The 16,169-nt window shown below is 44.4% G+C and overlaps 2 pseudogenes across 2 annotated transcripts; both read right to left on the reverse strand.

The window, feature by feature from the left end:
* Positions 1-558: 558 nt before the first annotated feature.
* LOC307097652 (hypoxanthine-guanine phosphoribosyltransferase-like) lies at positions 559-6,961 on the reverse strand (annotated as a pseudogene). The gene is made up of 3 exons: positions 6,899-6,961; positions 944-1,451; positions 559-719 (listed from the first exon to the last, which is right to left on the reverse strand). The product of its transcript is annotated as a hypoxanthine-guanine phosphoribosyltransferase-like (transcript).
* A 6,678-nt stretch (positions 6,962-13,639) lies between these two features.
* Positions 13,640-15,930, reverse strand: LOC307097616 (polypeptide N-acetylgalactosaminyltransferase 11-like; annotated as a pseudogene). Its single transcript has 2 exons — positions 15,638-15,930; positions 13,640-15,157 (listed from the first exon to the last, which is right to left on the reverse strand). The product of its transcript is annotated as a polypeptide N-acetylgalactosaminyltransferase 11-like (transcript).
* Positions 15,931-16,169: the final 239 nt, after the last annotated feature.

Raw genomic sequence — 16,169 nt, forward strand, 5'->3', positions numbered from 1 at the left:
GCAGCCTCAGGTCCCTGCTGATTGTTCCTTAAGGCTCCTTACGGGAACTCGGCCTCTGCTGTGGGTGCAGCCATCTTGTGTTACGGAAGCCCCATCTCTGCTGTGGGCACAGCCATCTTTGTGATGATGTGACAGTCAATTTGCATATTCCCTCTTTATTAGATAGGATAACACTAAACCGGAAGCAACTCAAATGGTCATCAATGTGTGAATACTATTCAGCAATAAAAGTAATGAACCACTAATACACATAATAACATGGGTGAATGTTGAAAACACTATGCTTACTCAAAAAAGCCAGACACAAAAAATACATAATCCAATTCTATTTACATGAAGTTCTAGAACAGTAAAACTAATTTATAGTGACAGAAAGCAGATCAGTGATTGCCTGGAGCTGTGTGTGGGTGGTGAGGGCAGAATTGGCTGCAGAGGGGCATGAGAGTAAATATTCTATATCTTAAATACAAAACAGATAAAATTCTTAGAAGATATATGCAATAAGCTGACTGAGAATTTCACTGGTGATTTCACATGGGACTCCAGATGTTTCCAAAGTCAAATTAAACTATCAACGTAGGCTTTGTATTTTGTTTTCCCAGTTTCACTAATAACACAAACACAATTCAAATCCCTGAAGTATTCGTTATAGTAAGGGCATACCCTATAAGAAATTGTCTGAAATTTAAAATACAACAAAGTCTGGCCTATATCCAACACTTCGAGGGCTCCTTTAAAAAAATTTTTAAAATATGTTTTTATTGATTTCAGAGAGAAGAAGGAAGAGGTAGAGAGGGATAGAAACATCAATGATGAGAATCATCCATCAACGGCCTCCTGCACGTCCCCTGCTGGAGACTGAGCTGAAAGCCAGGCCCATGCCCTGACCAGGAATCTAACTGTGACTTCCTGGTTTTGGGTCCACATTAAACCACTGAGCCACACAGGCCGGGCTGGAGGGGTCCTTTTTACCAGCAAGCTTGAGACTGTGATCAGCTTTGGATTATGTTGCTTGATCCAAGAAAAGCAAGATTTGCATTGTTTTTGCCAGTGTCACTTATATCTTCAACGATCAAGACATTCTTTCCAGTTCAAGTTGTGAGACAATCTCTGCCGATTACTTTTATGTCCGTTGTTGACTGGTCATTTCTGTAGTTCTTCAGTCTGATAAAATCTACAGTCATAGGAATGGATCTATCACTATTTCGGTCCAGTGCTTTGATGTACTCTGTAGGTCAGCAAAGAATTTATAGCAACCCTTGAGTATGCACAGGGTTAGGATGTGATGGCCTAACATCTCCATCACATCTCGAACAAACTATTGGGTCCTTTTCATAATTAGTCCATGAGGAATAAAGACCTTTTCAAAATCCTCAGCGTAATGATTAGGCATAACAAAATAAATCTAGGTCATAACCTGGTTCATCATCACTAATCACGACGCTGGGGCTCTGGGCAGGCTCCGGGACTCAGGACAGTCTGAGGAGGATGAAGCTGGGTCCAAGGACTTGGCTGAGACGTAGCAGGAGGCAGCACCAGGCAGGAAAGCAGAGATGTTTTGAAATATTCTATATCTTGATTAAGATGGTGATTGTATAGGTGAATACATTTATCAAAACTCAACAACTATTCACTTAAATAGGTGAATTTTATGTTATACATCAATAAATTTGATTTATAAGTGGAAAAAGTTTATAGAATTAGTTACTGTTGAAATAGCATTCTTGCATCAGTTTTCTATGTATTTCAAGTGAAAAACTTAGTTTTCGGGATAATTATTTTATGTTTTTATTTTAAAGAATAGTTTATTGATATTTAGAGAGAGAAAGAAAGTGGATTGGCTGACTCCTGCAGGCCTCTACTACAGGGGCTCTTTAGGCATGTGCCCTGACCGGGAATTGAATCAGCGACCTTTTGGTGTATGGGGCAATGCCCAACCAATTGAGTCACACCCGGCCAGGACTATTTTTTAACCCAGCATGAATATTTGTTGTTTGATAGATGCAAATAAAGTGCTTTGGGAGTTCTGAGGAGAGATTATTTCTAATTAAAAGAACACCAGGGATGGCTTCATAGAGGAAACCATTTTTTAAAAAAGATTTTTTAAAATTAAATTTTAGAGAGAGAGAGAGAGGGAGAGAGAAACATTGATGTGAGAGCCCAACCAATGGGCTGCCTCCTGCATGACCCCCACCTGGGAGAGTTGCAACCCAAGCATGTACCCTGACCAGGAATTGAACTGGCAACCTTTCAGTGCACTGGAGGATGCCCAACTGAGTCACACTGGCCAAGGGCTGGATGTCCTTAGATTCTTGGGCTCTAGTAACACCACCACCTTCCATGGTTCCTCCAGCCTAGGGTGTGACAGCAGCTGCCCACTGTGGCCCATTTCTGGATTGCTTCACTTTTCCCCATTTGTCTGCTTAGTCCTTCTGAGACTATGTATACTGTGGAATAGTTGCAATGGATAAAAGCTACAGGAACTATTAAGAAGACAGTAAGAGATCCGCCCCCCCCCCCCCCCCCCCAACCAGATTTATGGCTTAAAACACATAGAGACCAGCTCGATCCAACATGGTGACTAATTTCACCTAATGGTCACCCCTAGCCTCATTATAGATCATGTAATACATTAGCATGCTAAACAACACACCCCGAGCTGCTCTGATCAGAAATGGAAAGCCCATAAAAGAACACAAAATGGCTGATGGAGCGCCTCTGAGAAATCTCCATCCCTTTCCTGGAAGATCCTGAATATCCCTCCTCCCCCTTATTAAATACCCTCCCTCCCCACCCCCACACCCAATTAAATGAACCTCAATAAAGGAAGCAAATTCCTCTAAAGGGGGCTGGCTGCTCTGTCAAGTAGCCCATTCGGTCTCATGGCTTCACTAGTAAAATCACTTGCACTTTGAACTCTGTGCTGGAGTTTGAATTCTGTCCATGAAGCCAAGAACCCACAGTAGGTCCTGGACTCTCAGCTCCCCAGACACCTGCATCCTCTCTATTTACCAATTCCTGTGGTAAAATTCCTCTGCCATACTTCACGTGGGTTCTGTTTCCTTGCTTGTACCTGACTAATATAGCTTAGACAGTCTGTAATTGTCTCTTTGCTCCAAACTCAACTGCTTTGTGATGTGGGGCCAGGAATCAACAAACTGCACTTCTGCTTCGCCATCTGGCTCCCTATTCAACTCTGCCAGGAGAGGGTGCTAGAGGGAGCTGGAAGGCTAGAGGTGGGAAAAATGACTTGCTCCTTCTTGTTTATTCCATGCGGGCTGCTTATCTAGTTTAAGGTGACCAGATTTTAACATTGGTAAAGCAGGACACCATTGACCGGCGCGCGGGGGTGGGGTGGGGGGGTTATTATTATTTTAAAAAAATATATATTTTATTGATTTTTTACAGAGAGGAAGAGAGAGGGATAGAGAGTTAGAAACATTGATCAGCTGCCTCTTGCACACCCCCTACTGGGGATGTGCCCGCAACCAAGATACATGCCCTTGACCGGAATTGAACCTGGGACCCTTGCATCCGCAGGCCGACGCTCTATCCACTGAGCCAAACCCGTTTCGGCCCGGTTGGGGGGGGGGGGGGGAGGGGGGATTCTTGATTAAAAATTTGGTCTATATTGTAATCGCTTTTGGTTTTTTTAATAAAAGGAAATTCACTTCTTAGATCATCGTTGAATTTGCATCCTCTTTTCTTACTCATTATGTTAAAAATCTAAAAAAATAATTTAAAATTATATTATAAATTATTATATACATATTGCTTAAAAACACAGTAAGTAGGTACATAATTACATGAACATATTTTATTGTTAGTTTATAAATTAAATTGATTGTTATAAAGTAACTATATTTTAAAAATTATTTTAATTTTAACCCTATATTTCTTTCTAAATAATAACAAGACTAACTTGTATTATTTTTCCTCTGAATTTGCCGTAACGTAAGTCGTAAGTGTCACTTTCAAGGCCGGCGCTAGACTTTTTGCCGCCACTATAAAATATAAATAATACGAGTACTGTCTGCTAAATTCAAGAAAATTTATGTATTTATGAAATAAATAAATAAATTACTTACCTAAATTATCTGAATAGCTGATTTGTAATGACATCACTTGTTTAACTAGCTTACTAGCACGTAGTACGATGTGTATCGTCTGAGAGACAGTTACAAAATGTTTTCGTCCTTGCCAATCCCAAAAAACGCCATTGCTCATTAAGTCCAAACAATGGTGGTCGAATTCTAACAACTGATCAACAATGCGAACTTTGATAAGCAGTTCTCGATAATCAGTTCTCAACAATTATTTGTTATTATTGAAGTTTAACATTATAAAATTAACAAAAATAATATAAAACTCATATCCTGGCTGAATAGCCACATGGCCTCCGAAAACCGTATATTCCCTTCCCGTTCTCCCCCGTTCCCTAGCTTGTCGTGCATTCTTTCCAAAAATCGGGACTTTTTTAAAACGCCGCGGGACGCGGGACAAATTGTTAAAAATCGGGACTGTACCGCCAAAAGCGGGATGTCTGGTCACCTTAATCTAGTTGTGTTTTCTGTGAGCAGCTCCCAGCAGTCTTCTTCACTCCACCAGTTCTTGTCCTAGCCGTCGCTGAATCCGGTTTTCAATTTCCCCAGCACTCTCAGAAGCAATCCTGTCACGTCCCCTCAGAGACACCAGCATCACTTGGCTTGTGCTCCCTCCTCAGATACCTGAACTGTGACAGGGCCCTTCTCTAAGCTTCAAAGTTCAAATAACCCTAGCTCTTCCTTTTGTTCCCTCAGCAGTGAGGGTGGGAGCTGCTTTCTGCAGTTGCTACTGCTATGTAACCCGTACAGTTACGTAATTAACAACTTTAGACCTACTTAACCCTTCTTTATATTCAGCTCTCTGTTCAAATAATTGGTGTGGTTTCCGTCTCTTGATTGGATCCTGACTGTAACTGTTGTGGAGCTGGATTTTGGGTCCGGTTTGGGGTTTGATTTTGAATATTTTGAATTTGCAATGACATTAGGCTATCCAAGTAGAGATAAACATCTTGTAAATAGATGGAAGTACACCACTGGAGTTTGTGGGAGATATAAGGAGTTGAAAATATTTTCTCACTATCAGCACTGATGTGATGATGGAAACTGTAAGCCTACAGGAATTCCTGGGTGAGTTGTGTGGGGAGCTAAGAGCAGACAGTTGACAATGGTCTCATGTATACTCACAAAGGAAAAACAGTAAAATTAAAGCAAAAATTATAAAATTGAAGATACAAACATTACTGGAGAGGGGACCTGGCCCTCACTGGGTCTACCTAGGACCAGGTGGTGGTGTGTGGGTTCTTAACTTTGTACAGGAAAGATTTCACAATATGAGTCCAGGTGATTTTTAGAGGACGTGTTGTAGGCTGCGGGAATGGCACCAGGTGAGAGACCCATTCAGAATCAGTACTCAAACTATAAGAGAACATCCTCCTATGTAATAAAAGGGTAATATGCAAATAGACTGAACGGCAGAACAACTGAACAACCAATCAAAGCGTAATATGCTCAACTGTTCGCTATGACGTGCACTTACTACCAGGGGGCAGATGCTCCAACCAGTAAGTTAGCTTGCTGCCGTGGCCCTACCGATTGGGCCTGAGTGAGATGGGCCTGACACGCCCTGGAGCCCTCCAGTGGTCCCTCCCTGGCCTGATTGTGCACCGGTGGGGTCCTTCAGCCTGGCCTGCACCCTCTCCCAATCTGGGACCCCTCGGGGGATGTCCGAAAGCCAGATTCAGCCCGATCTCACAGGCCACTCCCCTTGGGAGGGTGCCAGACACAGGTCTCATGGCTGGGGAGCTCGGCTGTGGCAGCGTGAGCCTCTCTGGAACGGGACTGCTTGGGTGCAAGTCCGAGACAGGCACAGTGGGGCTGGGATGAGCGGGAGCTGCAGGTAGGAGCTACAGGCGGCATTGGACTGCGGGTTTCCACCGATCCCTGCAGGCCACCAAGAGGGACCCCACCCATGCACGGATTCGTGCACTGGGCCTCTAGTTTATTTATAAAATCACAGAGGTAGAAAGAGTAATTTGTAGAAGAGATAGGCTGAGGAAGAGTTATGGAGGCAAAGAAAGGACCCTAGAAGCTTGGGAGTGAGGAAGGCAAATGGTAATGAAAAGGAAAATGGGGGGTTTGCAACCTAGTTCAGTATCTGGTTAAAAATGTAGTCTTACTTCCCCACTCTGACTTAACTTGGGCAGAGCTGCAGCACCTAACCCCAGGGCCCTGCCACAGCTGACGTGGGCGGAGCTGTGGGGACCCTAGGGGCCACCCACAGAAGGAGATATGTAGGTCAGAGCCTCCCCATGAGTTCAGTTCAGGCTTTGGATCCGGAATTCCCCTGGACTAGCAGATCTGTGAAATAAGGTTAAACTTTCCTCCCGCAGAGTGCTGGCTGATGGTTCTCCCGTGCATTCTACCACAACAGTAACGCACCTGGGGGTAGGGGTGGGAATGGGGAAGGGAAAAGGAAATGGTGTGGGTGTGCTCCCAGGACGGGGAGTGCACTTGGTCCTCTTTCTAAGGGTTTTAAGGGTGGAGATTCTAGGGACCGTCCCAGGGGAAGATCTCAATAGAATATTCAGCAGTTTTCCAGGTGTGTCCTTTTAAGATAGGGGTCTCCGCAGATTGATTGGCCAGCACCAGGGCAGGGGGTCATTATCCAATGGAGCTGGTCCTGAGGTCAGCTTTGGTGTCACTTGTCTGGTTTTGCTGCTTTTCTGGGCCTGGAGCTGAAATACAACTGAGGCCTAGATGTTATCTCTAGGGAGGGAAGGTCAGGGGGTCCAAACCGCATGACCAGCGATATGCTAGGGGAGGAAAGGTCACCCGGGGACAAGGTCCCACCCTACCATTGTCCTTTGGGAGGCATTTGGGTCTTTCTCCACCGTGGTGACCTTCTGTACCTGGCCCATTGTCCTTGCTCTGCTCATGTCTGTCTAACTAACTGTCTACCATTACTAATATTATAGTGGTAGTGCAGAAGGTTACAAACGTTGTAAGAAAAATTTACTACCTACTGAACTGGGGAATCTCCTCATTACACTTAGTGCTACTATGTGTCAGGGCCCATTACGTGTGTAGTTTACTGCCCACAGTGGTTCTAAGCCTTTTCTCTCCTTTATCCCAGACTGATGCTCCTCAGCACCTGTACCTTCCTCTGCTTTCCTTCTACTTTCCTGAAAAAGTAAAGAAAAAACCATGTGAAATGAGCCTTTCAGGGATGGGGAACATGCGGCCTTCGGGTCATATAAGGCCCACGAAATCATTTGGTCTGGCTCTGCCAAGGCATTAGAGGCGAGTTAATTAAATGTTTGACCAAATAGAGCAGGCTAATTTTTAAGTTGACAATTTTGTATGGCCTGTGATTGATGTTATAAATATCCAAATGGCCTAGCCTGTTTGGCTCAGTGGATAGAGTGTCGGCCTGCAGACTGAAGGGTCCCAGGTTTGATTCCGGTCAAGGGCACATGCCTGGGTTGTGGGCTCGATCCCCAGTAGTTGGTGTGCAGGAGGCAGCCGAACAATGATTCCCTCTCATTATTGATGTTTCTCTCTCCGTGTCCTTTCCTCTCTGAAATCAATCAATCAATCAATCACTCAATGAGTATCCAAATGGTCCTTGGCAGAAAAAGGGTTCTCCACCCCTGCAATCCATTCCAAAATAATTCTCCGTTTCTTTCTCTCTCCCTATCTCAGACAATAAACTGAACTTCCTCTTTTTAAGTGTAAACAATCCTTGTGCTCTCAGTTCTCTTTGTTTTCTCCCTCATGGATGCTATAAACATCTAGAATTAAAGATTTTCTCCCTTAATTATCTCTTATGTGTTTAGCTTACTCATCTTCAATTTTCTCTTCTCTCCTCTGCCTGCAGGCATACTCTTCTTCCCTGTGCTGAAAATAACACAACACAACATAAGACAGAACAAAAAACACCAAAACCCCCCAAACCTTCATTTGACCTTGGTGCAGCTCAGGCCATTTTTTTCATCCTTTTATTGTTACACGTTTAAGGATGGAACGCCATTTTCTCATTGCACAGTCACTTCTAGTTCCACTCTCTTGACTTCTGCTGTTCTTCAGCCCCTGTATCTGTCATTTAAACTGTTCACTGAAAGACAATCCTACTTTCCTAGCCGTAAGCACAGTGGGTTTTTCTCAGCCCTCATTCTCTTAGACTTCTGTATGCATTTGACACTGTCGATTATCCTCTTTCTAAAACTCTCCTCTCTTGGTTTTCATCGTCAAACATGTAATTTTCTGCTCATCTTTTTGCTCTAAGTTTTTCAAAAACAGTTTGGATGGCTGCATATACTGAGCTTAATTTCCAACATGTCTATTGCAGTTTGAAGGGGGCATGAAGAAATAGTGGGTGAAACCAAAAGCTGATTGCTGCTCAGACAGACTTTGTAGGATGATGCCCCTCGATGTTAAAATCTTCCTCAGCTTGCAAGGGATAGATATTTGTGTCTGAGGCTGGTTAAACAACCAATATTATAAGAGACAAATGTTCCCTATATAGTTTATTTCCCTAGCCAGTTAAACCCTGACAAATCTTGCCATTCCATTTCCCTTTATTTCTCTAAGTTTTAACCTTTCAATTTCTAATCCCTTAGATATATTAATTCTATTATTTAGGTATGATCAAGTTCTCTCTTCTGACTCTTTCCCCCGACCTAATGCTATGTGTTGATTTTGTCATATTCTTAGAATTCTGGAAGTGTAGCTCGCAGTGCTCTGTATATAAGAAAAAGCCCTACTTTGTTTGACAGGCTTTTCTCTCTTCTTAAATGTAGGGGGTAGTTAGCATGATTTATATTTTGAAGGGTAAAATGTTTCTGGGAGCCCAGCGAGCGTGGCTCAGTGGTTGAACGTCTACCTATGAACCAGGAGGTTAAGTTTTGACACCCAGTCAGGGGGTATGCCCAGGTTATGGGCTCACTCTCCAGTGTGGAGTGTGTAGGAGGCTGATCAATGATTCTCTCTCATCATTGATGTTTTTATCTCTCTCCCTCTCCTTTTGGAAATAAATAAAAATACATATATTAAAAAAAATTAAAATGTTTCTGGGAGATTTTATGTTTGTTATTCAAGATGCAGAAAGTAGAGTTTATGGTTATATGAAAAGATCTGTCTCTCCACAAATAACAAGTGTGCACTAGAAAAAAATCATCATCTTATTGAGACTGGATAAGAATAAGGAAAACCATAACCTGGTCTTATAAACAATTTCTTTTTGCATTATGCTAAGTTATAGGTGAACTTCTAGTTGTTATTATTGTTGGTTGATACTTATCACCGAGCCTTAGGCCAAATAGAAAGAGAAGTATTGTGAGTTGATGGAAAAAGGAGCCTCTACAACAAATAAAAAAAGAAGCCTGAAGTTATTTCTTTTTTTTTTAAATTGTAATATTTATTTATTTATTTATTTAATTTAATAAATCTTTATTGTTCAGATTATTACAATTGTTTCTCCTTTTCCCCCCCATAGCTCCCCTCCACCCGGTTCCCACCCCACCCTCTGCCCTTACCTCCCCACCACTGTCCTCATCCATAGGTGTATGATTTTTGTCCAATCTCTTCCTGCACCCCCCATACCCCTTTCCCCCTGAGAATTATAAGTCCAGTCCCTTTCTATGCCCCTGATTCTATTATATTCACCAGTTTATTCTGTTCCTCAGATTTTTAATTCACTTGATTTTTAGGTTCACTTGTTGATAGATATGTATTTGTTGTTCATAATTTTTATCTTTATTTTTTTCTTCTTCCTCTTCTTAAAGAATACCTTTCAGCATTTCATATAATACTGGTTTGGTGGTGATGAACTCCTTTAGCTTTTTCTTATCTGTGAAGCTCTTTATCTGACCTTCAATTCTGAATGATAACTTTGCTGGGTAGAGTAATCTTGGTTGTAGGTTCTTGCTATTCATCACTTGGAATATTTCTTGCCACTCCCGTCTGGCCTGCATAGTTTCTGTTGAGAAATCAGCTGAAAATCGTATGGGTGCTCCCTTGTAGGTAATTAACTGTTTTTCTCTTGCTGCTTTTAATATTCTCTCTTTGTCTTTTGCTCTTGGCATTTTAATTATGATGTGTCTTGGTGTGGTCCTCTTTGGATTCCTCTTGTTTGGGGTTCTGTGCACTTCCTGGACTTGTAAGTCTATTTCTTTCACCAGGTGGGGGAAGTTTTCAGTCATTATTTCTTCAAATAGGTTTTCAGTATCTTGCTCTCTCTCTTCTTCTGTCACTCCCATAATTCTGATGTTGGTACGCTTGAAGTTGTCCCAGAGGCTTCTTACAGTATCTTTAAATTTTTGGATTCTTTTTTCTTTTTGCTTTTCTGGTTGAGTGTTTTTTGCTTCTTTGTATTTCAAATCTTTGACTTGATTCTTGCGTTCCTCTAGTCTGTTGTTGGGTCTCTGTATAATATTTTTTATTTCAGTCAGTGTATGTTTAATTTCTAGTTGGTCCTTTTTCATATCCTCGAGGGTCTTGCTAAATTTATCGGCCTTTTCTAGGAAATTCTTGAAAAACCTTATAACCGTGGTTTTGAACTCTATATCCAGTCATTTGTTTTCCTCCATTTCTTTCATTTGTGATCTGTTTCTTTGTCTCCGCATTTTCGCTGCTTCCCTGAGTTGGTAGGGTAGCTTTGTGTGCTAGGTGTCCTATATGGCTCAGTGGGTCGGCCTCCCCAGTTACCTGAGGTGGACACTCTTGGTGTACCCCTTTGTGGACTGTGTGTACATCCTTGTTGTAGTTAAGTCTTGATTGTTGTTGGTATCACTGGGAGGAATTGACCTCCAGGCCAATTGGCTGCGAGTATCAGCTGTGTCTACACCAGGAGAACTTCTGTGCTGGAGACAGCCTTATAGGACCAGACTTGCAAAATTGCAAAAGCCTCTGTGCTCAGCTTGGATGGGCGGAGTCTCAGGGCTGAGCAGACAGTCTTGGCTTCCTGGCAGCCCTGCCCTATGAGGCCCCTGGGTCTCAGTGTCTCTCGGTAATCACTGCAAGCACCTCTAAGAGTAAGCTGCCCTCAACTTTTGCCTGCTGCCAGACAGTCCAGTTTCTTCCCCAATGAATCTGGATTCCCAGATTCTCGCCCGGAACAGGAGTTCAGCGCAGTCGGGAGCTTCCGGTTCCCTCCAGCTAGAGAAAGCCTGCGGCATGCTCAGCAGTCAATCCTCTCTGCGCGCACTTGCATGCACACCTCCAGACCCCTGCCCACCGTGGCTTCCCTGAGTCTCCGAGTCTCTGTGTGCCTTTCTTTCTACCTGACAGTCCAGACTTCCCCCGTATGAGCCTGGGTCCACAGGGTTTCGCCTGGAACTGGGGCTCAGTGCAGTCAGAACTGGGGTTCAGTGCAGTCGGGAGCTTCCTTCTCCCTCCCGCCAGAGAAAGCCAGCCAGGTACTCAGCCTCCCTTCCTCTCTGCGTGCGTGTCTCCGTACCTCAGCCCTTTACAGCTCCTCTGATTCTCCATGAGCTTTTCTCTTTCCTTCTAGTTGTAGAATTTCCACTCAGCCAGCTTTCCTGTGGTTCTGGATGATGTCCGTTCTGTCTTTTAGTTGTAGTTTTGAAATTGTTGTGCAAGGCAGCAGTTTAGGTCCTTACCTATGCCGCCATTTTGGTTTCTCTCTAATTGTAATATTTCCTGAAGTTATTTTTCTGTGAACTTTAACTATGATTTATTCCTGATTTCAAACATGGCAGGTTTTAGTACAGCCTTAAAATTAGTTCCTGCTGTTGTCATTTACTTTGAGTTAACCATTTATTGTTCACACTTAAAAATACTAACTAGGGAGATTTCTCTATTTAAGGTTTATAGCCTTTCTCTAATTTTTCCTCTGTTGGGGACAGAAGAAACAGCACCAGATGTTAGACCAGTGGGGTCAGACCAGACCTGAGTTTAGCAACCTTGGTACTTGAGTTCTGGCTAGGAAAGAATTCAGAGCCAAGACTCAAATTATAAAAGAACATTTATTTGGAAAATCACAGAGGAGAAGTAAGTTGTAGAAAAAATGGGCTTAGGAAAAACGTTATAGAGGTAAAGAAAGGGCCCTTGGAGTTTAGAAGTGAGGAAGGTAAAGGTGATGGGCCTGGGGGGAGAGGGAGGGGAAAGATGAGTGGAAGGGAAAAGTGTGCGGTGTGCTCCTGGGAGGGAGAGGTGCTGGGTTCTCCATACTAAGGTTTTCTTTTCTTTTTTTAATTAAAAGGATTCTTTATTTTAAATGCACATAGTACCATAATTCATCAAAATAATTTATAGTAGTTAACCACCTCTTAAATATGATCTTATAAACAACTAGAGGCCCGGTGCATGAAATTCGTGCATGGGGTGTGTGTGTCCCTCAGCCCAGCCTGCAACCTCTCCAATCTGGGACCCTTCGAGGAATGTCCGATTTCCCGTTTAGGCCTGATCTCTGACTGCCTGTTTAGGCCCGATCGGGCCTAAATGGGCAGTCGGACATCCCTCTCACAATCCAGGACTGCTGGTTCCCAACTGCTCACCGGCCTGCCTGCCTGCCTGCCTGATCTGCCCCTAACCGCTACTACCTGCCAGCCTGATCACCCCCTAACCACTCCCCTGCCAGTCTGATAAATGCCTAACTGCTTCTCTGCTGGCCAGATTGCCCCTAACTGCCCCCTCCTGCCAGCTTGGTCACCCCTAACTGCCCTCCTTTGCAGGCCTGGTTGCCCCTAACTGTCCTCCTCTATAGGCCTGGTCACTCCCAACTGCCATCCCCTGCAGGCCTGGTTCCCCCCAACTGCCCTTGCCTGCAGGCCGGGTTCCCCCCAACTGCCCTTCCCTGCAGGCCTGGTTGCCCCCAACTGCCCTCCCCTGCAGGCCTGGTCCCCCCCAACTGCCCTTCCCTGCAGGCCTGGTTGCCCCCAACTGCCCTCCCCTGCAGGCCTGGTAGCCCTGAACTGCCCTTCCCTGCAGGTCTGGTTGCTCCCAACTGCCCTCCCCTGCAGGCCTCTTCCCCTCCAACTGCCCTCCCTTGCCAGCCTGGGTCTCCCCCAACTGTCCTCCCCTGCTGGCCTGGTTGCCCCCAACTGCCCTCTCCTGCAGGCCTGATCACCTTCAACTGCCCTCCCTTGCAGGCCTGGTCCCTCCCAACTGCCCTCCCCTGCCAGCCATCTTGTGGCGGCCATCTTATGTGTTGGAGTGATGGTCAATTTGCATATTACTCTTTTATTAGATAGGATGTGTGGATTCAGTCAGTTTGTTTAAAATTAACTGTCTGCTATGAAGTCTTCTAAGAAAGGAAATCATGACTCAATCCATTCCATTATTAAAGGGGATTAAAAAGAAGCATAAACAAATTTGAACATACCTAGCAATTTCCTAGGTATTGTCCTTCTGTATAAACCTGACTCTTTATATTAAAACTGTATTCTGGTTTCCTACCATAAGTAAGAAATTCCTTAACAGCGGCCTAGAAATGTTTAATGTCTTGGTGACACATACTTCCTCACCTCCTGATGGTCGCTCGGTGCTCTGATAAAGACAGTATAGTATGTCTGCTGTTTCACCTCTGCTAATCTTCCCAGGAGGACACGCATTCCATTCTAGCCATCGCATCCACCTTAACCTTCCGAATGCCACTGCAGTGAGGAGGAGCCACCACAGATTGCCATAGCAACATAGCCTTTGTGACTCAGTGGATCAATGCTTTCAGGCACTGTCCAACTGACACCTGGTACAGCTGATTATTCTTCCCAAAGGCCCACAGCTGGGATCCTCCCAACCCGTGGCACTTCATGAGTTGGGGTGGGTCTGATGACTGAGTTTCTGACATATCCAGGCAAAGGAGGTTTCTTAAAACCAATTCATGCTCTTCATTATAAATCCAGATCTGATTTGGGTCACTGTAGTCACATGCTTTAAGCACTACTAGGCCTGCCTTCTGACTTGGGCATCTCTGGGCCAGCAGACACTTGCCAGTCTGGAGGTGATAAAGCCTTCCATGCTGAAGGATTTTTAGGTATTTTGGCCTTCTGTTGATAAAAATGGGTTGCTGGGGTTTGGCATTGGGCCCAGATATCTGCATCTCTGGATAAATGCTATCCAAATACCATTTAAATGATTTACAACCCAACTTCTCCCTCAATTCATCAAGCTCACTGATATTTCCATAGCTTCTTTAAGGAAAAATACTGCTCCTTATGTTCATCCAACCAAACTTGTGGCAGCCTCAAGGAGTTGTGTGTCGTGGTGGCCTGGCCTTCAGGGGAACTATAGGGTGGCCTTTTCTGGAAAAGGTGTCTGACTCTGGAGCCAGGGATGATGAAAAGCTTACCCCCACACATCCAAATCCAAAATGATATTTCCAAGTTTTCTCCTCCTCAGATGTCCATGCCGCTGTCATACTGTCCGAGTTCACTGAGTAGCTTCTATTCATGGCAAACAGCCCTCCAGCCATTGTAGGTGACTTTACTGGTGCAGTAGCTCCTTCTGGTCCTCTGAGCTTGGAAAGGGGAACAAGATCCCATTTGAAGTCCATTCCCCAGTTGAACCTTCCAGGCACCACAGGGGATGAGCTGTAGGCCAGCGTGTCTGCCCTGATGATATCGATCACTGGGCACAGGACCGTCTGCCCGTCCTCCTGGATGGCAGCCAGCAAAGGCTGCAGCCATGTCACATTCACTTCACGGTGGCTGTCCAGGACCATCAGGACGTCTCCTGCTGCGTGGGCTGCTCCTATCATTCTTCCTCGAATTAATCTCTCATGCTTTGTGTTTCTTATTAATTTAATTTTCCCAGGGAGGTGCTTTTGGACAAATTCATCTAGTTTTCCTTTCAAATCATGAAGTCACTGTTGCCATCCATGAGGATGATTTCATGGAGAAGCCGGGCTGGTGTGCAGTCCAGGACACGGTGCACAGTACGCAGCAAAGCAGACAAGGCTTCATTGTAGAAACAAATAACAACACTAGCGACCGGCAGATCCATAAGGTATGTCTTGTCTTTACATGCTGCATTCTGTGTATCTGGCATATCTCTGTGGTAGCCCAAGGGGTTGCTAATAAGCGTATTGAAGGCATGCTTCTGATACCCCAAGTCTCTCAACTCCAGATCATGTTCATTAAAAATCATACCCAGCCCTAACCGGTTTGGCGCAGTGGATGGAGCGTCGGCCCGCGGACTGAAGGGTCCCAGGTTCGATTCCGGTCAAGGGCATGTACCTTGGTTGCGGGCACATCCCCAGTGGGGGGTGTGCAGGAGGCAGCTGATCGATGTTTCTCTCTCATCGATGTTTCTAACTCTCTATCCCTGTCCCTTCCGCTCTGTGAAAAATCAATAAAATATTAAAAAAATAAAAAAAGGTTGTCATTAAAAAAACAACAACAACATACCCAGCCCTAACCAGTTTGGCTCAGTGGAGAGAGCGTTGGCCTGCAGACTGAAGGGTCCCAGGTTCGATTCCGGTCAAGGGCATATACCTTGGTTGCGGGCACATCCCCAGTAGGAGGTGTGCAGGAGGCAGCTGATCGATGTTTCTCTCTCATCGATGTTTCTAACTCTCTATCCTTCTCCCTTCCTCTCTGTAAAAAATCAATAAGACATATTAAAAAAAATCATACCCAGTTCAGAAGAGAATTTCATGTTGCCTTTTTCTGCATCTTCAATATGATTATCTACTACACCATCAATCTTGTTTGCTTTGAACTGTAATTCTAATATTTGACTTGGACCTCGGGTGAAATGGGGATAGAATTTTTTGGAATAGTGGTACATGGAGCCCAGATCCCTTGATGGGCACATTCTTAAGTGGCTGAGTCACTTCACTGAAGTTGAAATAAACAAAAAGCAAAACCGACCAGGTCACAGATGTAAGGCATCCATAACAGAAATATCGAACTGTGACGCTTCCCATTATAGAAGTAGCATAGCTGAAGGGCCATTTTCAGTTTCCTGGAGCAAAAGCTGCTGGAGCCATAAACTTGTGCTGGAGGCTGGGTGTGAACTGGCATCAGAGTTAGAAACTCCAGGGATGCAGTCTTGGGGGGCGGGCACACTTCTGTGGGCTTTACTTCCAGGAACCCCACCAGGTCTTCAAGGTGAAGGGGAGATCCCAGAAAGATACTCTGGTGAATCTCTGCTCCAGCAATGCAG

This window comes from Cnephaeus nilssonii (assembly GCF_951640355.1).
Source record: "Cnephaeus nilssonii genome assembly, chromosome: 4".
NCBI classification, from domain to species: Eukaryota; Metazoa; Chordata; class Mammalia; order Chiroptera; family Vespertilionidae; genus Cnephaeus; species Cnephaeus nilssonii.